Source organism: Rhinatrema bivittatum, chromosome 2, assembly GCF_901001135.1.
Source record: "Rhinatrema bivittatum chromosome 2, aRhiBiv1.1, whole genome shotgun sequence".
Lineage (NCBI taxonomy): Eukaryota > Metazoa > Chordata > Amphibia > Gymnophiona > Rhinatrematidae > Rhinatrema > Rhinatrema bivittatum.
Window position 1 is genome coordinate 351,787,916 of NC_042616.1, and position 24,726 is coordinate 351,812,641.

At 43.2% G+C, this 24,726-nt stretch overlaps 1 long non-coding RNA gene across 1 annotated transcript; it reads right to left on the minus strand.

The window, feature by feature from the left end:
- Window positions 1-4,436: 4,436 nt before the first annotated feature.
- On the minus strand, window positions 4,437-5,941 carry LOC115086134. Its single transcript, XR_003855097.1, has 4 exons — window positions 5,886-5,941; window positions 5,429-5,650; window positions 5,245-5,340; window positions 4,437-5,087 (listed from the first exon to the last, which is right to left on the minus strand). It is a non-coding gene; the product is annotated as an uncharacterized LOC115086134 (long non-coding RNA).
- Between the last annotated feature and the right edge of the window lie 18,785 nt (window positions 5,942-24,726).

Sequence of the window (24,726 nt, forward strand, 5' to 3'; positions counted from 1 at the left end):
TAGTAAAGTAAATAAATGGAAAAGCAAAAGAAGTAATTGCAAAGGTAAGGGAGAAAAGGTTAGCATTCATAAACTACAAAAGAATGCAGAAAGAGGAAGACAGGCAGCAATATGTGGAAAAATTAACAGAAGCTGGCAAAGTAGTCAGGAATGCAAAAATTCAAATAGAAGGAAGTGCAAAAGTGGTATTATGAGACTCAAAGGTGAAGAGGAGGAATATGTGGAGGCTGATGAGGAAAAAGCAAAATTTCTTAACAAATATTTCTGTTTGTGTTCATTTGAGAAAGGCATGGAACAGGACCACATAACAAAACACAATAAGATTAGAAGTGAGGTAAACCTCAATTGATTTTCAGAACAGTGTGTTTGTGAAGAGCTAATGAAATTTAAAGTAGATAAGATGATGGGGCTGGATGGGATACACCCGAGTATACTAAGGGAACTTCGAGATGTCCTGGCAGCTTTCCTGGCTGACGTTTTCAATGCTTCTTTAGTCTGGAGTAGTTTGGGAGGACTGGAAAAAGACGGATGTGGTTCCTATTCATAAAAGTAGAAGTATGGAGGAGGCTAGGAACTACAGGCCAGTTAGTCTGATCTCTGTGATGAGCAAACTAATGTAATCGCTGCTAAAACAGAGAACAGTGCAATTTTTGGAATCCGATGGATTGCAAGTTCCAAGGCAGCATGGTTTTACCAGAGGTAAATCTTGTCAGATGAATAAAATAAACTTCTTTAATTGGGAGAGCAGAGAATTAGATCAAGGGAGACCGCTATAGGTAGCGTACTTGGATTTCAGCAAAGCCATTGACATGGTTCTGCACAGAAGAATTATAAATAAACTAGCAACTGTACCCGTTCTATGCCCGGGCAGGGAGCCTTTTTATTGACACATAGGCTCTTGTATGAAAGCGTTAGCTGAAAAGGAAAAACAAAATTGTTTTCACCCAGGGCAAGGGACGTGGAGGCACATTTGCTAAAGCCAGGGCTGTCAAAGTTTATTTACCAAGCTGTCTCTCGCAGTACCCCACACCCCCTCTCCTCTCTCACACACACATTCTCTCTCACTGGCATCCCCCTCCCCTCATATAGGCTCCCTCTCTGAAACCCACACTCAAGCATTCCCACCTACCCTCTCTTACCTCCCATGCTCTCTCTCACACCCTCCCCACCCCCCTCTTACCAACCATGCTGTCACTCCCCTTCTCTCACACACACATTCTCTCTCACCGGCATCCCCCCCCATGCTCTATCTCATACCCTCCTGCTCTCTCTTACCCTCCCCTCCCTGACACATATTCTCTCTCACCAGCATGCCGTAGGACCCACGCTGTTCGCGGCAAAGAAGAAGGCCCAGCGCGCCGTTTGCGGCACATGGGGGCCTTCCATTTTAGCCTTGAGCAGAAAATAGCAGCGGAGACCCCGGCATGCCAAGAACGGAGCATGTCCCACAGCACACGCTCCATTTGTGGCAAAGATGAAGGCCTGGGCATGCCGATCGCGGCACATGGGGGCCTTCCCTTTTCGCTGCGAACGGCGCGCCGGGCCTTCATCTTCGCCGCGAACGGAGCATGTGCCACAGGACACGCTCTGTTCGCGGCATGCCAGGGTCTCCTCTGCTATTTTCTGCCTGTCCCACGATGGCTGCTGTCCTTCCAGTTTTGAATAGTCTTCCGGCAAGGGAGGAAATCTGCGGGAAGGAGGAATTCTGCGCAAAATCTGCATTCCACAGTAGCGCTGAATTCCCCCAGGAGTACCTCTTGTAGCTGGTGTTGTGACATGGCCGCTGTACAGCGTGTTTGATCCTCCAAGGCGGCCAGGGAGCCACCTGTGCCATCTATCGGCGGGCTGGGGAACATGTGTGACCACTGACGGACACACTACCAAGCCTGATATATTATGGATTGTGAGCCCTTAGAATGGATCCTAGAGTGACTGTCTGGGTTAGAAAGTGGCTGAGTGGGAGACAACAAAGGATAGTAGTAAATGGAGTTTTCTCTGAGGAAGGGGATGTTACTAGCAGTGTGTCTCAGATATTGGTCCTTGAACCAGTTCTTTTCAACATTTTTGTGAATGATATAATGGAAGTATTATCAGGAAAGGTTTGTCTTTTTGTGGATGATACCAAAATCTATAACAGAGTGGACAGCCAGGAAGGTGTGAAAAACATAAGGAGGGATCTAGCGAAGCTCTAGGAATGGTCTGAGGTCTGGCAGCTAAGATTTAATGCTAAAAATGCAGAATAATGCATTTAAGTTGCAAAAACCCAAGGGAAAGGTACAGTATTGGAGGTAAAATTCTACTAAGTTAAAGAAAGAGTGGGCTCTAGGGGTAATTGTATCTGATGATCTTCAGGTGGCCAAAAAGGTGGATAAACAACATTAAAAGCCAGAAAGATGCTTGGCTGGATAGGGAAAAGACTGGTCATTAGAAAAAAAGAGGTGATACTACCCGTGTATAGGTCCCTGGTCAGACCTCACTTGGAATACTGTGCACAATTCTGGAGACTGTACCTTCAAAAGGATATAAACAGAATGGAGTTGGTTCAGAGGGTAGCTATTAAAATAGTCAGTGGTCTTCATTCTAAAGCATATGGGGATAGACTTAAAGATCTAAACATATATACCCTAGAGGAAAGGCGAGATACAGGAGATAAGATAGAGACATTGAAATATCTCAAAGGTTTCCGTGCACAGGAGATGAGTCTTTTTCAACAGAAAGAAAGCTTTAGAACGAGGGTTCTTGCAATGAGGTTAAAAGGGGGTAGGCTCAAGAGTAATCTTAAGAAATATTGCTTTACAGAGAGGGTAGTGGTGCATAGAATGACCTCTCAATGGAGGTGATGGAGGCAAAAATAGAATCTGATTTCAAGAAAGCATGGGATAAATACAGGGGATCTTTAAAGGAATAATGAGAATTATAATGCTAAATTAATTGGACAGATGGGCAGACTGGATGGGCCATATGGTCCTTTTCTGCTGTCATTTTTTTTACAGACTTCTGAGGGTAAGTGTGTTCCAAATGACCAATGGATATGTTTCTAAAGTTCTTGGAGAAAGTATAAAGCTTGTATTTTTGTACCTGTGTACATTTGTGGGGTATTGTTATGGTTGGCGGCTCATAGGATAGCTTCACAAACTGCTTCACTCACCTTGATGCCACCAGCTCCTGACATGGATGAGCGCAGCACAGAGCAATGCCAATGGGCCCTTGTGGAAGCAATGCTGCCATGCTGCTTCACCCTCGGCTCTTTCTAAGTGTGTGTGCGCCCAACATCCAGCATCTTAAAGGGCTACTGTGAGAAATCAGGCTGGGTGCTCCTAGATGATATCACTGGCTTCCTCCTACAAAAGACCCTGTCAAAGGTGCTTCAGATGCCTCAGAAACAGGTCTCCTGACATGCCTTGACCTTCAGTGCATGTTTCCAGTGTTTCTGTGTTCCAGTGTTCCTGTGTTCTTGCCTTGCCCTGTTTCTGATGACCTTATTCTAGTCATTGTCTTGTCTTGTCCTGATTCTTGTTCTTCATCTTGTCTTCTTGGTCTTGACTTCCCAGATTCTGACCTTGACCTTCCTTGCTTGCTGCCTAAACCTGATTGTCTGTCTTGGACCCGTCTACACCTGCCTGCTCTGATCTGTGACCTGTGTCTGGTTACTCCTGTCTGCTGCCTGCCCAACTTCTGGTCTGTCTCTGGTATCTCTTACTGTCTGCCTGCCCTGGCCTCGGTCTCAGTCTGGGCTTGCATCTGTCTGACTGCCCTAGGGACCCACCTAAGTCTTGCCCGGCACCAAAAACCAAGGGCTCAACCTGTGTGGGAAACTGCTGGTATAGGTGAAGCTCCAGCCTATCCCACCACAGGGCGCATCCACCAGCTGTCAGCATGGGCTTGCTACCAACCACACCACAGAACTAAGGGCTCACCAATACCAAGTTCATTAGAGGTTGCTGAGGCCATGGACCTGGCAGAGCTAGCCATCCTACAGGTGATTCCAGGGATGGCCCAACGAATCCAGCAACAGTGGGGTATCCTTGACCAAGTAACTGGGATCCTTGAGAGACTAGCAGCCCAAATGGACATCTTGCTACCTGCACCAGTTGCATTGGTTCCACCTGCAGCCCTTCTAATACCTGAGCCAGCTGCTTCCCTAAGGCCTATTCCGTAGCTGCCATCACCATTTCACTACTATGGTGAAGCTAAGGACTGCAGGGTTTTTAAAATCTATGCCATATGCACTTTGAGCTCCAGGCAGCTCTGTTCCCTACAGACAAGGCCAAGGTCACCTACATCCTGTCCTATTGGGGGGTTCTTCCCTGGTCTGGGCCTCTTTAACAGTTCTATGTCTGTGACCTTTTCTGTAGACAAGAGGGCCATGAGGCTCCCTGCAAAGCATAAGTTGTTACCCCTGTTATTCAAATCTACCAAGTGTCATCTTTTATCAATGATGTTACTGAAGACTCTACGTGCTTCCACACCCCAACCCTGATTTCTTATCACAGTCACTAGGGCGCATATGGTTGTATTCATGTATATCTCTATGTGGGTGTGAAAAAACTTGCTGACCTTTTCTAAGAAAGCATCCACGTCCAGCTTGTCAGGACGCCGTTTTCTAGAATACAGGGGGTGGTGATCGCTGCCAGGATTGAAGCATATTTTTAGGTAATCACTGGGCTCTGCTCTACTGTTTATTTTGTCTAAGGTTTTTCTGAATTCCCAAACATATGGCCTCCTGCGCTTCTCTGAACGAGGTGATATTTTCCACATTAATAAAATGAAATTCGTCTGACTAGATCACACAGTTGAAGCATACCCTTGGTCTCTGCCATCTGTTTACAAACAAAATATCTTACTGGCTTGGGGTCTACAGAGGGAATATCAGAAACGTCTGACACCATCTCTAAATCTGAATCAGTTACAGTCTCAAAGCAGTCTTTCTCTGATGAGCCCGTATCTGTTGACTCACTTCCTTTTCTCTTCCTTTGCTTAGGAGCAGGGCATCTGTGTGTTTTTTTTGCAATGCTTGCTTTTATTCATAGGCTTTCTACATGAGCCCTGCTGATGCTCAGTCACTTTGGGCACACTTTCTTCATTGGCTATAAGGTAAAACAGAAAAACAAATGAAGATTAAGATTTTTGCAGTAAGAAAAGCAAATGAATATTAAGTTTATTGGAATAATGAAAACATGCACTTAGGAGTGCACATTAAAAAAAGATTCAAACTGCTTTAATGCACTGTCTCTTGATGTGTACCTATGTCTGTAGATTTGCTATGTTTCCTTTTGTGGTGCTTTGGCTTCCTATAACAGCTCTGGTATGCAGAGTTTTTATCTGTGCTCAGCTCTTGATCTGTATGGTGAAGACAGAAAAAAGTATATTAAAAAAGTATTTGTGCTAATATATTGGTAGAGAAAGAGCTCCATCGATAAACTAATACCTTTGACACCCATGATGATATATTTTGGAAAGCACAGGTTTTTTCACTTATAGCTTGCAACTGGTCTCTTATTAGGACCTCCTGGTTCTTTTCTTTGTACCGCCTCAGTATTTTCAGCTGTACCCTGTTCTTGAATCGTGTATTGTACAGGCTCAGGTTCTTGCGACATGTGTTGTACCAGTTTAGTGTTTTGGGCTGCCCCCTGTTCTTGAGCTTTGGGGACTAAAATAGAATAAAATAGAACAAGGCCTATGATAATGGTATTGCCCTAAAATACATGTGCTAACAAAACAGAGAAGGCCTATGATAATAGCAAGGCCCTAAAATACACAGCCTGTTGTGTTTGCATAAGACAGTTTGTCTTTTATTAGGAGATTTTTCTTTTACTGATTGCTATTCTATTAGTATATAAAACATATAGCACAATTTTAAAAATATATATTAATAGAATGCTTACGTTGCTGGTTTAATGTTTGAGCTGTCTTTCTTTCTGAGATTGAGCTGTCAGTATTCTCACCCTATTTTTTAATAAAAACAATTTCTGATTAATTTTAAAAATAGAAGCAGCTGTTGGTTAATATTATAGTGCAATTTTTCTAAAAAATTAAATTTAACTATCTCTTTCTTGGAAGAAAAATCCATCTTTCCCTGTAGCTTCTGTACACTGTTTAGTCCAGGGCAGGCAGCTCACCTGAAGATCAAATAGCAAAATCATCACACAGAATTTAGCTCAAAAGATTTTATTAAGTATGTGTGTATATCACCTTTAATTAGAAAAAAAACTGTTGATGGGGTAACTGCAACTATCAAGGATTATGCGTTGCCAAACAAAATAACTGCATTGCCCCCCCTTCCAAAACATGACCCTGCATGTCCCTCACTTCAAGACAAGTTTGGACATGTTGGGGAAAAGAGAGGTGGGGAGGAGGGCTGCAAACAGGAGACTACATCTTCCATCATGCCTCATTCCTGATTTGCCTCAGATGTTCTTGGGCATGTTACAACAAGAAAATATCTGTTTCCAGGAAATAAGAGGGAAAAGGGGGATGGTGGAGATAGATTACAATCACAAATCTTACCCCAACACCAATGTATTCCAGTCACCCAAATGTATATCCACAACTCAAAAACAGTGGTTCAACTGGTTGATATCAATTTCACACAATACCCTAGCCAATATTTGGCAATATAGCAAACTGTGAGCCAAAAGTTGGCGTTAAAAATCTGGTCCAAAGTTGGCGTTAAAAATCTGGTCCTTCAGCAGCACGTTGTGGAAAAAGGTTTTAAAAAAATGGACAAAAAATTAAAAAATTCATAAGAAAGTTGTTGTAAATAAAAAGCAAGGTGTCCCTATACCAAATTAGAGTCTGTAGTCAACCACAGACCCTTAGAGTAAGGGGCCTACATATGTAATTTTGAATTGGCTAGGGTATTGTGTGAAATTGATATCAACCAGTTGAACCACTGTTTTTGAGTTGTGGAGATAGATTACATCCACTGTCATGCCTCATTCCTGACTTCCCCTGGATGTCATCAACTCAACTTGTCCAGACTTGTTCCAAAGGAAGGGACAATTGGTAGATCTATTTCCCACAGCATAAGCAGACAGCTACAGTGTATTTCAAAGGCTGCTCTGTGTAACTGTTTATTTGTAAAAACATCTAAAAAGTTGAAAGGAAGCAGAAAAAAACAGAGGAAGCAGATGATATGAAACTTTTACTATATAGATAGATATAGATATACTAAGGGATTTTCAAACAAACAAAGTTTACAAGCCTCTCAAGAATCCAGAGTTAGTGACAAAAAGCTCCCCACTGGATCTCTGCAAAACTATGTGACCCGACCCTAGGATGTGATACAGGAGTTACAAGGTAAGGGAAAAAAATAAATCAAATCTGTCTTTTTTTTTTTTTAACATTTCTTAAAATCATAAAAAATAAATAGATATGCTGTTAATTTTCAAACATGCACAGGTTTTAAAATGGCTTATGGTTTTTCAATACAATACTTTTCCAACACATATTGGGTCATTTCAAGTCTACAATATTGTTTTCTCCCTTTTTTTTTTTTTTTTTAAAAGATTAATATTAAGACATGACGAGGCGAGGAGGGGTGGATGGTAGTTGTCTACTCCCCCCCTTGCTGGATCAAATATAGATCTCTGCTTGCAGATTTTGTTATCAGTAAGGAGAAGATGGATGGTCTGCCAAAGAAAAACATCTTAATTGACTTGTTGCCAAGGGCCAGCATTAGTGTAACACTAAGACAAAAAGGCAATATATTCATTTCTGTCCCTGGCTGTAATTAAGGATGAGAATGTGAGGAGTTGATGTAGAAATGGATGTAGGATTTAAAATAAATGGCTTCCACATATTCTGAAGTATACCATCTGTAGAAAAAGAGGATTTTTAGATGTTAAACAAGAAAATATGCAGGGATGACACCAGACTTTGGATATTCTTTTTTTGCATGGCTAGTAATAAGGGAAAGCTCCTATTTCTGCTCTGTGGTTACATGTTAAACCTGTGAATTTAAAAAAAATGTGTTGGCTCACCTTTAAATATGCTGTTTAGAAATGTATTATTCAAATTATTATTATCATTATTATTACCCAACAAAAATTGCATTTAGCCTTGCATTTTACCAGCCCCCCCCCCCCCACTACTGCTCCTAAAAGGCATTTCTAGACCTGCCCCTCTGTCCGGGCAAGAGGAGCACTGCTGTGTTGTCATTAGCCAAACATGGTGCCTCCCCTTTTATATGTGATATTTCCAGTGATGTCATCCAAGATGACAGCATCCTTTTAGCCATGATGTCATTCAAGATGGCAGCCCACAGGCAGCAACATTGGCTTCCCCATGGGCAAAAAAGGGTGTAGCTTGGAGATCTAGGCCAAATGTCAGCAAAGGGGTGGGGGCTAAGGTGGAGAAAGAGGCAGGGCTTAGCCTGGAAGTGAACGCTGGTTGGGAGGTGGGGGACAGTGAGTGAGGATTAACACAAATTGAACCCCAATTAGCTGAGGGTGGGAAAAGGGGTGGGGCTTAGCCCAGAGGTGGTCGTGGCCACCTGACATTTACTAGCTTCTATAACTACTCATGTAAAAATTGAGGGACTTGGAGGTTAGCTGCTGGTTCCCAGGAATTTCCTTCGTGCCCATAGTTTTTCCAGGCAATAAGATACTGGAGTTTGTTCCTGACCCTGCTAGAGTCCAGGATCTCTTTAAACTCATACTGGATGTTGTCTTTGGCTTCCATGTCTGTGGATTTAAGGGGAGGTCTTAAGGATCAAGACAATATTGCCAGTTTAAAAAATGTAACGTTCAACATGTCATGTATGCGGAGGCTTGGAGGTCAACAGAAAAGGATCATACAAACCTAGGGGCAAACTACTTGGTGCTGAGCCAAACCAACTTCTTGATGCTAAGCCAAAATAACCACCCTGACTGAAGTTGGGGTGCTGGTAGGTGCTTTTTATCAGCTTGTTTCTTGGAATGTTTTGCTGCTTGTTCCAGGAGCAGGTGAGTTATCTGCCAGAGTTCTTGCAATTCATGACCTATTACATTGGCTGTGGGATAATTCACCAAAACTGGGATTGGCAGTGATGTATGGAGATAGCGGCCAAACAGAACATGGACAGGTGAGGAACAGTCAAGCTCCCCATGTGGTTATCGAGGTAGAACACTGCCCAGGGTAAAAGAGCTGCCTAGTTGTCCTGTCGCTGATTCACCTGAAGAAAACTTTGAGGATGAGGGTCACCTGCTTGATTTTCCCATTATTCTGAGGGTGGTGTGCCAATGTGAACTCGAAAGTAATGTCAAATTTCTTGCATAAGCTCTTCCAGATTCGAACTGTAAATTGTACACCCCGGTCAGAAAGGATGTGTTGGGCAGGACGTGCAATCTGAAAATGTGTTAAATAAAGAGATTAGGCAACTCAATCGCAGAAGGAAGCCCAGGGAGGGGTACAAAATGAGCCATTTTTAGAAACGATCCACCACCACCCAGATCATGGTGTTTCTACTAGACAGGGGAAGGTCCGTCACAAAGTCCATGGCCAAATGGGCCCAGGGTTCCTTGGGGGCTGGTAGTGGCTGTAACAGCCCCCAAGGTCATGCTCAGAAACTCTTGTTCATGGCACATACAGGGAAGGAGTCCACAAATCGCTTCACATCATACTTCATCTGGGGCCACTGATAGTGGTGGAATACTAGCTCTCAGGTTTTGGTGATGTCAGGAACCCAGTACAGTACATTCTTGAGGAGCTACCATCTTCCCTGGTAGAACTGACACTGTGGCTGCTACCACAACCCTCGCAGGGTCAATGAGGTGTGAGGATGGCTCCAGAGAATCCTCGGGGTCAAAGGAATGGGATAGTGAATCAGCCTGCTGGTTTTTCTCCAGTTCAAATTCAAATCTGTTGAAAACAAGGACCAGAGGGCTTGCCATGGATTCAATTGCTGAGCTTGCTAGACAAGTAAACAAAAGTTCAAGGAAAAAGAAACCAGTTTGGTTCTCAAAGGAGGTGGCTTATAAAATAAAAGCAATTCAGCATTCAGGAAGTATAAAGGATCCCAAAAAGAGGAACACAGGGAACAATACCTGGTGAAAATGAAGGAGACAAAGAAATAAATCAGAAAAGCAAAAGGTCAAGTGGAAGAAAGGATTGCCCAAGAGATAAAGAGAGGTGACAAAACATTTTTCAGATATATAAGAGAAAGAAGGAAAGCCTGAAGTGGTATAATGAAATTGAAAGATGACTAGCAAGGTGCTGAGACAAACAAGGAAACGGCGGAAATATTAAACAAATATTTCACTTCTGTGTTCACTAAAGAAGACCCCAGAGAAGGACCATTGCTGGTTGACAAGACCTTAGAAGGAAATGGGCTAGGCACAACTTCTTTTACAGAAAAGTATGTATGGGAAGAGCTAGGAAAACTGAATGTGGACACGTCCATGGAGCTGGATGAGGTACATCCCAGGATACTACAAGAACTCAGAGATGTCCTAGTGGGTCCACTAAATGACCTGTTCAGTAGATCCCTGGAACTAGAAGTGTTGCCAAGAGATTGGAGAAGAGTGGTTGTGGTCTTGCTTTATAAGTGTGGTAGCAGAGAGGAGGCTAGAAACTACAGTTAGCTTCACCTCAGTGGTGGGAAAATTAATGGAGACACTACTGAAAGAAAGAATTCTAAACTATCTACAATCCGGTAAGCTGCTGGACCAAGGCAGCATGGATTAACTAGAGGAAGGTCCTGTCAGATAAATCTGATTGATTTTTTGATTGGGTGACTAGAGAATTGGATCGAGGAAGAACATTCAATGTCATCACTTTGGATTTCAGCAAAGCTTTTGATAGTGTCTCACATAGGAGGCTTATGAACAAAATGAGAAGCTTTGGAGTGAGTGCCAAGGTGGTGGAGTGGATTACAAACTGGTTGACTGATAGGAGACAGCGTGTAATGGTAAATGGAACCTACTCTGAAGAGAAAGCCATATTAAGTAGAGTGCCACAGGGATAGGTATTGGGATTGGTTCTGTTCAATATCTTTCTGAGTGACATTGTGGAAGGGATAGAAGGTAAAGTTTGTCTATTTGTGGATGATACCAAGATCTGCAACAGAGTGGAGAGAATGAAAAGTAATTTATGAAATCTTGAAGAGTGGTCAAAGATTTGGCAGCTGGGATTCAATGCTAAGAAGTGCAGAGTCATGCAGCTGGGATTAAGTAATCCAAAAAGAGCTGTATGAATGGGGGTGGGAGGGTGGGAGTGGGAAGGCTGATGCCACGGACCAATAATGGGATCTTGGGATGATATTCTCTGGCGATATGAAGACGGTGAAGCAATGTGACAAGGCAAAAGATAAAGCCAGAAGAATGCCTGGCTGCATAGAGCGAGGAATAATCAGTAAGAAAATGGAGGGAGTGATACCCTTGTACAGGTCGTTGGTGAGACCTCACCTAGAGGATTGTGTTCAGTTCTAGAGTTCTTATCTCAAAAGGGATAGAGACAGGATGGAGGTGGTCCAGAGAAGGGCTACCAAAATAGTGTGGGGTCAGTATCAGAAAACCTATAAGAAGAGACTGAAGGATATGAATATGTATACCATGGAAGAGAGGAGGAGCAGGGGTGTTATGATACAGACCTTCAGATACCTAAAAGGTTTTAATGATGTGCAAATGTCAAACATTTTCTGTTGGAAAGAAATCAGTAGAACTAGGGGTCACAAAGTGATACCCCAGGGAGGATGTCTTAGAACCAAAATCAGAAAATATTTCTTCATGGAGAGGGTGGTAGATGCCTGGAATGCCCTTTTGGAGGAGGTGGTGAAAACCAAAACAGTGAAAGAATTCAAAAGGGCATGGGATAAATACTGTTGATCCCTAAAGTGAAGAAAAAGGAAAGAAAAAACTGCAAGAGAGAAGGAGGAAATTGAAAGAGGAAGCCGCCATCCCTACGTGGTGGTGAGTTAACCACACCCTCTGAGAGCCCCCGAGCCTATCATAGGGCTCCCTCAGTCCGCTTTAAATTGCCGTGCCGCCCTCCGGCGTTGCGCGTCCAAAGGAGCGCGAACTAAGGGGCCTGCCCCTTAGCACGCCCCTTGGAGCGTCCCAGGGCCAGGGCCTATCCCTCTTACAGTCAGCCAGGGACAATTTTCTAGCTGTGCTCCTTAATACAGACGAGCCTTGGCAGACCCTAAAACGACTCTTTTCCCTCAGACCACTAGTACCTCTAGTGCTTACTCTTCGCGCCAACAGACTCCACAGTACCTCTAGTGCTTTCCCCAAACTATCTAGGTGAGTCCGAGGTCGGGACTTCACCCACAGAAACAACCTGATACACACCAGCCTTGCCTTTAAAGTGCCAAGTATCTTTTACCCCAACTCATATTTCACCCCAAGCTCCAGCACTCACCGTATCCTTACTTCAGCACTCATCCTACCAGGCTCCAGCACTCATCCAATCTTCATTCAGCATCCAGCCAACAAATCTCCAACACTCATCCTACCAGGCTCCAGCACTCATCCTATTCTCATTCAGCAGCCACCCATACACTCACCATCTACCAACAAACCAATCTCCAGCACTCTTACTACCAGCTTCAATCTCTCATCAAACTCCTTCATCCTACTCTCACCCCACCCTTCATACAATAAATAAAGACTCGATACTCTATAAATCCAGCTCACCAGTTACATCAAGCCACAATGCCTACTGGTCTCCCAATGCCTATTGGTCTCCCAATTCCAATTCTCCATCACAGGACCATACTCTCAGGAAAATCTCCCTTGACTTCACGTCCACTCACCTACAAATCTCTCATCCCTATCATGATTTCCCCTTTCACACAGATTTTAGGCCTAGCCCTTTTCTCATTGATTTTATTTAACGCACAATCTCTCACCAAGAAAACGCTAATACTCAATGACCTTCTTCTGGACACAAATCCTGACTTCTGCGCCATAACTGAAACATGGCTTAAACATACGGACACCGCACTAATAAACCAACTTCCAACTCAAACCTACGATATATTCTCCATTCCCCGACGGAAAAAAAGGGGTGGGGTATTCTCCTAGCAGCCAAAAAAGATCTCAGAATTACTCAAATCCCAATTAATTCACCTACAAAAATCGAAACAAGTCTTTTCAAATCAGACCACCTGCAAATCCTTCTAGTCTATGCCCCCCCAGGCCTCCTGGACTCAGACGCCTCACCCATGCTAGAATTAACAGCCTCCCACCTAAATCTGGAGTACCCTGCCATAATATTGGGAGATTTTAACATACACGTCGACGACCCCATTCTCTCCACCAACTGTGAATCATTTCTAACTGCCATGTCTGCCATGGGTTTCAAGCAGATAATCAACAAACCTACCCATAGAGCAGGCCACACCTTGGATCTCATCTTTGTAAACTCAGGCATCTCACACTCAACTCCACCCATATGCAAACCAGTCCCCTGGTCAGACCATGCATTAATCTCCACCACCTTTTCGCTGGCACAAACAAGCAACAAACATGTCCCTCAATCTCAATTTACCTACAGGAAAGCTTGCTCATCAGAGGAACTACACAATCACCTTGTCCCAGAGCTCCCGCTCATAGACATCTCCACGCCTAACTCAGCCCTCCACTCCTGGTCCAAGATAACAGAAATGGCAGCAAACAAACTCTGTCCACTGGTAACAAAAAAAACTCAAACACAACTCCTCTAAAAGACAACCTTGGTTTAACGAAGGACTTCAAAAACTCAAACACTCCCTTCGACAGAAAGAAAGCAAATGGCGAAAAGCACCTTCACCGACCTCCCTCTCCGCTTACAAACCCGCCCTCCACCAATACAAGAGCTCCACACTAAAAACAAAAAGGGACTTCTATGCACACAAGATCCATCATCTTATTTTTGACTCAAAAGCCCTTTTTACTTACATATCAAATTTAACGCAAACCATTACACCTGACATTCCTTTCAACCAAGCGCAAGAAAAAGCAGAGGACTTGGCCCTTTTCTTCAGCAACAAAATCTCCAACCTTCTAACACAACTGAAGTCCAGTACTTTAGCGCCATTCAACACATACCTCCATCCCAACAAAGGCATTACTCTACAATCCTTTGAACCCATCACAACTTCAGAGATACTATCGGTTTTAAAGAAAATAAAACCATCGTCACATCCATTAGACCACATCCCATCCAAACTACTCCTGCTAATACCAGATACCATCTCCAAAGCTCTGACAGACATTATCAACTGTTCTTTAGCCCAAGGAATCTACCCAGATGACCTAAAAATTGCCTCCATCAAACCGTTCTTAAAAAACCCCAACTTAAATCCTAAAGATCCAACCAACTTCCATCCAATATCCAATCTCCCTTTCTTAGCCAAGGTAACGGAAAAATTAGTTAACACCAGACTTTCAGACTACCTCGAAGAACACAAAATTCTGTTCCCGACCCAATATGGTTTCCGAAAATCTTTAAGTACTGAATCACTACTCATATCCCTAACAGACTACCTTATCATGGGACTCGATAATGGTCAAGCTTATCTTCTGATCCTCCTGGACCTCTCAGCTGCCTTTGATATGGTTAACCACTCCACTACTAAATCAATTAGCGAACATTGGAATAACAGGTACAGCTTTGTCTTGGTTCAAATCATTCCTGGGGAACAGAGGCTACAAAGTCAAAATACACAGCAAAGAATCTCAGCATTATCCTTCATCTTTGGGAGTTCCGCAGGGCTCCTCTCTCTCACCCACGCTCTTTAACATTTACCTGGTCCCCCTCTGCCAACTGTTAACCAAATTAAACCTTAAACACTTTTTATACACGGATGATGTCCAGATCGTCATCCCCATCAAAGAATCCTACACAAAAACTATAGAATTCTGGGAATCTTGTCTTCTAAAAATCAATGGACTCCTCTCCAGTCTAAACCTAATACTAAATTCTTCAAAAAGCGAACTCCTTCTAATTTCCACTGAAAACAATAACATCAACACAAATCCTCCACACAACTTACAAATTTCACAAGTAAGAGACCTAGGAGCTATCATTGATAACAGGCTTAACCTAAAATCATTTATAAATCAAACTACCAAGGACTGCCTCCATAAACTCCAAGTCTTAAAAAGAATAAAACCACTTTTCCACTTTCACGACTTCAGAACAGTATTGCAATCAATAATCTTCGTTAAATTAGATTATTGCAACTCTATTCTACTAGGTCTCCATCTCACACCAAACCCCTTCAGATGGTACAAAACACGGCAGCGAGAATATTAACAAACACTCGGAGAAGAGGCCACATATCTCCAATCCTCAAAGACCTTCATTGGCTGCCAATTCACTACAGAATTTTATATAAATCCATAACTACTATTTACAAAGCCATCCATCAATACTCTCCGCTTAACCTTCAAATTCCTTTCAGAAAATATACATCCTCCAGACCCATCAGAAAGTCCCACAGAGAATCCCTACAAGTACCACACTCCAAAACCACTCGGCACATAACCGCCAGAGACAGGGCTTTCTCCACTGCAGGACCGACACTATGGAACTCCATCCCACCAGATTTGCGACAGGAACCCTGCCTTCCTACATTTAGGAAAAGACTCAAAACGTGGTTATTTATGAAAGCCTTTCCAGACCCCAACTGAACCTTCATTTACCATTAACTAACGCTTAGACCGTTTTTAACATGGTAAATAATAACTCTACCTCAAAAGGGTAATTCATTGACGTTGCAAATGCCATAACTTAGTTCTCACCATTAATAGGCAAACTTGTTCTCTATGTTAAACTTCTAGCCCCTTTTCTCGGTTCCAAGTTGTGTAATTCCCTTGTTTTATTGTAACTGCAACCTTTTATCAAATACCTGTTAAAGTTTATTATTATTATTTATTATTATTTTGTGTTCCTTCACCACCTGTTAATTGTAAACCGGCATGATGCGATATTCTTCGTGAATGCCGGTATAGAAAAACTTAAAATAAATAAAATAAATAAATAAATAAAGGCTAAATGTGTAAATGAAGAAAAGAGTGCATAGAGTAGCTTAATAGTGCAGTGGTTATTACCCGTAACCAATAAGCCTTGCTCTCTGCTTCAATGTAGGGGGAAAGGGTGAATTGGATTTGTACAGCAACCAATGAGGGCCCCGACTTTTACGGTCTGGGGAAACAAGTATGGGGAAAACTTGCTGATGCGGCAGTTAATACCCTTAACGAATAAGATTGATTCTTTGATGCAAGTCAAATATTTCTCTCTGCTTCAGTGGCAAGGCATAACAAGAAATTGGATTCAACAGCAACCAATGAGGGCCCTGACTTTTATGGTCTGGGTAACTGATAAGCATAGGGGTAACATACATGGCACAGCAGATACTACCATAGCTTACTGGGAGACTGGTTGGACCATTTGGTCCTTTTCTGCCGTCATTTCTATGTTTCTATGTGATAAGTAATCCAGATTCTTGCGATCAATGTAGATGGTCATTGGGTGCCTGGCATCTTCCAATAAGTGCCACCATTCTTCAAGGGCTAGTTTGACCATCAGTAGTTCGCAATCCCCAATGGAATAGTTCCTTTCAGCTGGAGAGAATTTTTTTGAAAAGTACCTACAACCAAGGGTTCCTTGGTTATACAGCTCTAAGAGGATAGTTCCTACCCTGAGGGTAGAAGCATCTACCTCCAGCACAAATGTTGGAAAGGTCCAGGTGGTGTAGGCAAGGATCCTTGGTGAATTCCTGCTTACAGTAAGTTTGTCAAATGATTGGATGGCACCGTCATCCCAGTTCCTGCTATCAACACTCGTTTTGGTAAGGGCTGTAAGCAGAGCAGCCTGGGAAGAGTAGCCATGGACAAACTGACAATAATATTATGGCAGCCCAAGGAACATCTGCAGGTCCTTGAGTACTATGGGCTGCAGTTAGTTCAGGATAGCTTTCAGCTTGTCTGGGTCCATCCAGAGACCATCTTGGGAGATAATGTATCCTAGGAATTACAGTTCTTGCTGAACAAGGATATATTTTTCTAGTTTTACATAGAGATAATGCTCTTGAAGGTACTGAAAAACTTGCTTCACATATTCTTGATGTTGGTCCAAGCTTTTGGAGAAGACTAGAATGATCATCAAGATACATGACCACATGAGAACAGAGGAGGTTGTGGAAAATTTTGTTAACCAAGAACTGGAAAACAGCAGGGGCCAAGTCAAAGGGCATTACTAGGTACTTATAGTGCCTATCCTTGGTATTGAAAGCAATCTTCCACTCATCACCCTCTCTGATCTCCCCCCCCCCCCCCCCCAAGATTAGCTTGGTGAAAATCTGAGCTCCATGGAGGCGGTCAAAGAGTTTGGTGATAAGTGGCAATGGGTAGCTTCCTCTTGGTAATGGCATTGAGCTCTCGATAATTGATGCAAGGACGGAGTGAACCATCTTTCTCTCCGTTGATGAAAAATACTGTCCCAATAGGGACGTAGATGGGCAAATGAACTCCCTCTCAAAGATCTCCCAGATGTACTTGGACATTGCCTCAGCCTCCAGCATGGAGAGAGGGTAAACCCTCCCCCTGGGGGCATCTTGCCTGGAAGCAGCTCAGTAGGACAGTTGTAAGATCGTGTTGTGGGGGTGTTTCTGCTTGCCTTTTACTGAAGACATCTGCATATGCAGAGTATTAAGAAGGCAGGCCAGGTAGCTCTGAAGTTACCATTTGGGTGAGAAAATGAACTGGTTGAATTTTGACAGGCATTGTGCTTGGCAGGAGACACTCCACTTGGTGATCTGTAGGGGTCTCCAATCAATGTTGTGCTGGTGTTGCATAAGCCATGGTAGGCCTAGGATAACATCATTGATGGCCTTTAGTAGGACATATAAGCTGATTTGCTCCTGATAGAGCAGGTTGGTCTGCATCTGGAGTGGCGAGGTGGTAGCAGAGACTCAACTAGGCAGAGAGGTCCCCATGGACAGAGGATATTGTGAGCAGGGTCTCCAACTGGACAATACAGAGCTCATGCTGATGCACCAGTGCCTCATTAATGAAGATACCACCAGAGCCTGTGTCCAAGAATGCTTGAGTATTAATTGAAGTCCGCCCAACCAGTAGACGGACTAGTACCAGAATTTGTGGAGAAGGGTTGGGTTGACATAGGGTGGGCACTTTTGAGCAGCACCTGGGCATCAACATACGAGTCTCTATTATGCCAAGAAAGGGAAGATGGACACATATAAGACAAGCAATCGCAGTGTCTATGACAAAGCCGTGTTTCTTTTACTCCACGACTACCATTACTATGGTGTTAGAAATCAAGAAGTTCTGAAGGGCACAAAACTTTTGTAACTATTGCACCACTATAATTGTAAGAGGCGGTTCATGCAACAATGGTGGTGACCTGGATTGCAAATTGGTTGACGGACAGGAGACAATGTGTGATGGTAAATGGAACCTTCTCTGAAGAGAGAGCGGTTTTAAGTGGTGTACCGCAAGGATCGGTGTTGGGACCGGTCCTGTTCAATATCTTTGTGAGCGACATTGCGGACGGGATAGAAGGTAAGGTTTGTCTTTTTGCGGATGACACTAAGATCTGTAACAGAGTGGACACGCCGGAAGGAGTGGAGAGAATGAAACGGGATCTAAGGAAACTGGAAGAGTGGTCGAAGATATGGCAGCTGAGATTCAATGCCAAGAAGTGCAAAGTCCTGCATATGGGGAGTGGAAATCCGAATGAACTGTATTCGATGGGGGGGGAAAGGCTGATGTGCACGGAGCAGGAGAGGGACCTTGGGGTGATAGTGTCTAATGATATGAAGTCTGCGAAACAATGCGACAAGGCGATAGCAAAAGCCAGAAGAATGCTGGGCTGCATAGAGAGAGGAATATCGAGTAAGAAAAGGGAAGTGATTATTCCCTTGTACAGGTCCTTGGTGAGGCCTCACCTGGAGTACTGTGTTCAGTTCTGGAGACCGTATCTACAAAAAGACAAAGACAAGATGGAAGCGGTACAGAGAAGGGCGACCTGGAAGGTGGAGGATCTTCATCGGTTGACGTACGAGGAGAGATTGAAGAATCTAAATATGTACACCCTGGAGGAAAGGAGGAACAGGGGTGATATGATACAGACTTTCAGATACTTGAAAGGTTTTAATGATCCAAAGACAACAACAAACCTTTTCCGTAGGAAAAAAATCGGCAGAACCAGGGGTCACGATTTGAGGCTCCAGGGAGGAAGATTCAGAACCAATGTCAGGAAGTATTTCTTCACGGAGAGGGTGGTGGATGCCTGGAATGCCCTTCCGGAGGAAGAGGTGAAGACCAGAACTGTGATGGACTTCAAAGGGGCGTGGGATAAACACTGTGGATCCATAAAGTCAAGAGGCCGCCAATGAAGAGTGGGTGACTCGCCAGAATGATGGCTACTGCCTGGACACAATACCCTTATTCAATAAACATACACATGCTCACTGTGACTCCAACATCGCTCTAAGCTTCAACAGCAAGAGGAAATGTGGAAAAAAGGATTTGCACTCACAAAGAGGGGAGTAGCTGGCTTGTTACGGCGGTTACTACCCCAAACCAAATAAGCCTGATACTTCACTTTCAATGCATATACAGCATAGCTCTCTGCTTCAACGGCAGGGGTTCGCACTCACAAAGAGGGGAGTAGCTGGCTTGTTATGGCGGTTACTACCCGAAACCAAATGTGCCTGATACTTCACTTTCGATGCATATCCAGCATGGCTCTCTGCTTCAGCAGCATGGGAGAAAGACTGATACATCACGCATTTCCAGCATAGCTCTCTGCTTCAACAGCAGGGGAAAAGAAAAACTGATGCTTCACGCATTTCCAGCATAGCTTCAACGGCAGCGGAGAAGAAAAAAGGATTCGCAATCACAAAGTGGGGAGTAGCTGGCTTGTTACGGCAGTTACTACCCCAAACCAAATGTGCCTGATACTTCACTTTCAATGCATATCCAGCATGGCTCTCTGCTTCAACGGCATGGGAGAAAGACTGATACTTCACGCATATCCAGCATAACTCTCTGCTTCAACGGCAGGAGAGAAGAAAAACTGATACTTCACGCATATCCAGCATAGCTCCCTGCTTCAACGGCAGGGGAGAAGAAAAAACAACCAATAGGGGCTATATAACATAGTCTGGGTACAACAAATAAGCATGGGTGTAGCTTGCTTATTGCGGTGGTTACTACCCCTACTGCCCCTAACTAATCAAGCTAGATATTTCACTTGGATGCAGCTCCATCACTGCTCTCTACATTAATGGTGGGGGTGGAAGGGAAATAGAACCAAAAGCTAAGAGAAACAGATAAGTATGAGAGAGAAAATGTGTGAAGCTTGCTGGGCAGACTGGATGGGCCGTTTGGTCTTCTTCTGCCGTCATTTCTATGTTTCTAACTGCAGATTGTGTTGTAGCGCTAAAGAATGCATAGACAAACACAAACTCCTGGCTGCAAAAAAAGAGGCCAATTGCTTGACTAAAATACTGTGCTAAAAATGTGAATTGCACACAGAAAAGAGACACCAATGTAAGGGCAAGCGCTGTAAGCAATGTGGTGAACAGCTTTTGAAAGGTGTGAGACACCTGTGCTTTATGACAAAGGCAAGCCGAAAACATCGAAAAAAGTGCATATTTTACAACTGCGAATATATGCAGGAAATGGGATGGCACAAGCCCAATTACATCTTTGCCACGGATCTTTACCAAGAAAAGAATTGCGAATTTGTGGGCCTGGATAGCCTCTCTGCTTTTATTAGGACCTTTATTGACAGAAAGTTCAGAAAGTACACCTTCATAACTCACAATTCCAAGCTATGACAGGTATTTTATAGAAAGCCAGTTGGTAAAGGAAAAGATGGAGATGGATTTGCTAGCTCAGAGCGGTAAACTGTTAGAAATCCTGGTCGAAACCCTGTGAATTTGATTATTGATTCTTTGAATTTCCACCCCATGAAACTGAGCAAGCTCCCGCATGCCATGGGTTTTGAAGATTGCAAGGGTTATTTCCCATATTATTTTAACACCAAGGAAAACCAATATTATATGGGCGCGATGCCCGAGGAAAAATATTACGGCATTGAGAGCATGATACCTGATGAGAAGGAGGCCTTTACAAAATGGTATAGTGAGAACAAGGATAAAACATTTGACTTACAGAAAGCATTGGCCTTTATTGCTGACAGAATGTATACATTTTGCATCAGGCCTGTGTCCTGTACAGAGAAGAAATCATGCAAATGACAGAGAGAAAGATGACCATAGAAGAAGACATACCGGGGGTGATGTGAACGTAGCAAAAGGCTGCCCAGATCCCTTCCAATACATAACCCTAGCATCGGTATGTAAGGCCATGTACAGGTTTGTTTTTAAAACCCCAAACTGTAATACTGCCCCCTCTGGATAATTATCACAGGCAAATCAAGAGATATTGAACCCCCAGCATCCAGTGGCTTATGTGTACAGCAGCTAAGGAGTACATACAAATCAGGCACACTCTACAAGGCGGCGAAGTACAGGTGGACCCCTATTTTTTTCATAGCTATACTTCTGTCGATGGTGTATACATAGCTTTTGAATTTGAGTGTTTCTATCATGTTTGTAACATTTGTTATAAGGAAGGAGCGCAGAACCCTCTAATGGCTGACATCTATGGGTTTCTGAATTACAAAACACAAATCAAGGAGGATTTCCTAAAGAGAAATGGGTTTAAGATCGTAAGCATCTGGGAACACGAATGGAAGAGGATGGTAAAAATAGACAGCTCCTGCAATGGCCTTCCTCACTGACACCGCATTATCGGAGCCTCTGATGCCTCAAGATGTCCTTTTCGGGGGAAGGACAAATGCGGTATGCTTGTACTATGAAGCAAAATCCAGGGAGAAAATACACTATTATGATTTTAACAACCTCTAACCTTTTGTCAATAAAACAAAAGTTTATCCAATGGGCCACCCCCAAATAATTTACGATCAATTCAGCCCCTCACGGATTATTTTAGGATTATTAATGCCAAAGTGTACTCACCACAAGTGCTCTTTTTTTCCATTATTACCATTCCGATCTCACGGAAAACTCATGTTTCCTCTGTGCTGCATGTGCTACGAGATGCTTCAGAGAGTTAAAGTGCACCCATATGGACCTGGTGTATCATAGAGATGAATGAAGCTGTTGCCAAAAGGTACATAGTCGAGAAAATCTTTGAAAACTGGCACTTTGAAGACAATCTGACCGCGTCTTTGCAGAATACATAAACATGCACCTTCATCAAAAGCAGGAGGCATCAGGATTTCCATACTGGTGTAGGGATGCCGTAAAGCAAAAACAGTATATGGAGGATTTCTATGAAAAAGAAGGCATGCATTTATGCATGGACCAGATTAGTGTGAGTCCTGCTAAACGTCAAATTGCCAAACTGTTTTTAAATTCCCTGTGAGGAAAATTTGGCCAAAGAACAAATCTAACCACCACGAGCATTATGAGAGATCCCGATGAGCTCAATATGAACTTGTTTTCCCCCCCGAGTATGAGTTGTGTCATGTGATATTATAAATGACAAGGTCCTGTGCATGTCCTGGAGACATTCCAAGGAACAATACATGTTGCCAGGTAACACCAACCTCTTCATAGCCTGCTTTCCCACGGCTTACACTCATTTAAAACTGTACCGGCTGGTAGATAGTTTCAAAGAGCGCTGCTTGTACCATGACACAGACTCTGTAAGTTTTGTCAGCAGGAAATGTGAATGGAGCCCATCCTTGGGGGGATTATTTAGTAGAGCTGACCAGTGAACTCCCTGCAGATGAGTACATCACAGAGTTTGTGTTGGCAGGGCCCAAAATCTACAACTACAAGCTGTCAAACAGTGAGACCTGTATGAAAGTGAAGGGGATTACTCTAAACTCAGAAAACTGTAAAAAGATAAAATTTTGAAGTTTGAAAGAGCTGGTGCTGGACTATGATCCTGAGATCCCTGAAGAGCACAGGAAAAATATAATTAAACTGCCAAAGGGGATCATTATGAACAAAGCAGTGTGGCAGGTAGAGACCTGAGAGCTCAAGAAAACCCAAAGAGTCATTTACGATAAAAGGGTGTTGCGCCCCCAGCTTCCATACGCTCCCTTATGGCTACTGAGGCCATGAAGGTGTGCTGGCGACATCCTTTTTCCTGTATTCTAGTGGGTCCTTCTAATTCTGGCAAGAGTTTTTTTGTCAAAATATTGTTAGAACACGGTGACTGTACATTGATCACCTCTCATGACAATATCATGTGGTGTTATAGCTGCTAGCAACCTTTGTATGTTGAAATGTTGTCTAAATATCCTTGTATTACTTTTATGGTTTCTTTATCGGAAACTTTTAATGATGAACGTCTGTTTCCAACCAATAAAGTAAACATTGTTATTGTAGAATATTTGATGGACTCTGCTTGTTAAAGTGCTGAAATTGAGAAAGCAATTACTAAGTACATGCACCACAGAAACTTGAGTATTATATTTATTGTCCAGAACATTTTCTGCCAGGATATTTAGGGAGGTCAGAGATGTGCTGGTAGGTCCATTGCATGACCTGTTCAATAGATCCCTGGAAATGGGAGTGATGCCGAGTGATTGGAGAAGAGCGGTGGTGGTCCCGCTCCACAAGAGTAGTAGCAGAGAAAAAGCTGGAAACCACAGGCTGATTAGCCTAACCTCGGTGGTGGGAAAATTAATGGAGACTCTGCTGAAGGAAAGAATAGTGAACTATCTACAGTCAGGAGGATTGCTGGACCAAGGCAACAAGAATTCACTAGGGGAAGGTCTTGTCAGAATAATCTGATTGATTTTTTTGATTGGGTGACTAAAAAATTGGATCAAGGAAGAGCGCTCAATGTTATCCACTTGGATTTCAGCAAAGCTTTTGATATGGTCCTGCATAGGAAGCTTGTGAATTAAATGAGAAGCTTGGGAGTGAGCACCAAGGTAGTGGCATGGATTACAAACTGGTTAATGAGCCGCAAAGGTGTGAAGAGAACTCCATGTTGCGGCTTTACATATGTCAGCTATTGGCACTGAACGATAGTGTGCTACTGAAGTTGACATTGCTCTTACTGAGTGAGCCTTTACTCGCCCCTGGAGAGGAAGGCCTGCTTTTTCATAACAAAATTGTATACAATCTGCAAGCCAATTAGATAGAGTTTGCTTGCCCATCGCTTTTCCAGGTTTGTTTTGATCAAAAGAAACAAAGAGCTGGGTGGATTTCCTATGGGCCGTAGTGCGATCTAAGTAGTCCAAGGTGTGTAAAGCCCTCTCTTCTTGGTGAGAGTGTGGTTTGGGGAAGAAAGTAGGCAAGATGATGGATTGATTCAAGTGGAATTCCATAACTACCTTGGGGAGAAATTTTGGGTGTGTACAGAGTACCACTCGGTCATGTAGGAATTTTGTGTAGGGTGAGTATGTGACAAGTGCTTGTAACTCGCTAACCCTTCTAGCAGATGTGATGGCTATTAAGAAGATAGTCTTCCAAGTGAGAAATTTAACATCACAGGAATCCATGGGTTCAAAAGGAGAACGCATGAGCCTCGTTAAGACTACATTAAGGTCCCATTCCGTGACCAGTGGTCGGTGTGGAGGTTTAAGTTGAATTAAACCTCTCATAAACCTACTAACGAGGGGTTGCACTGATATTGGTGCATCTCTGATGGTATTGTGATAAGCTGAGATTGCACTTAAATGTACTCTTACAGATGAGGTCTGGAGACCAGAGTCTGAGAGATGCCATAGATAGTCTAATAA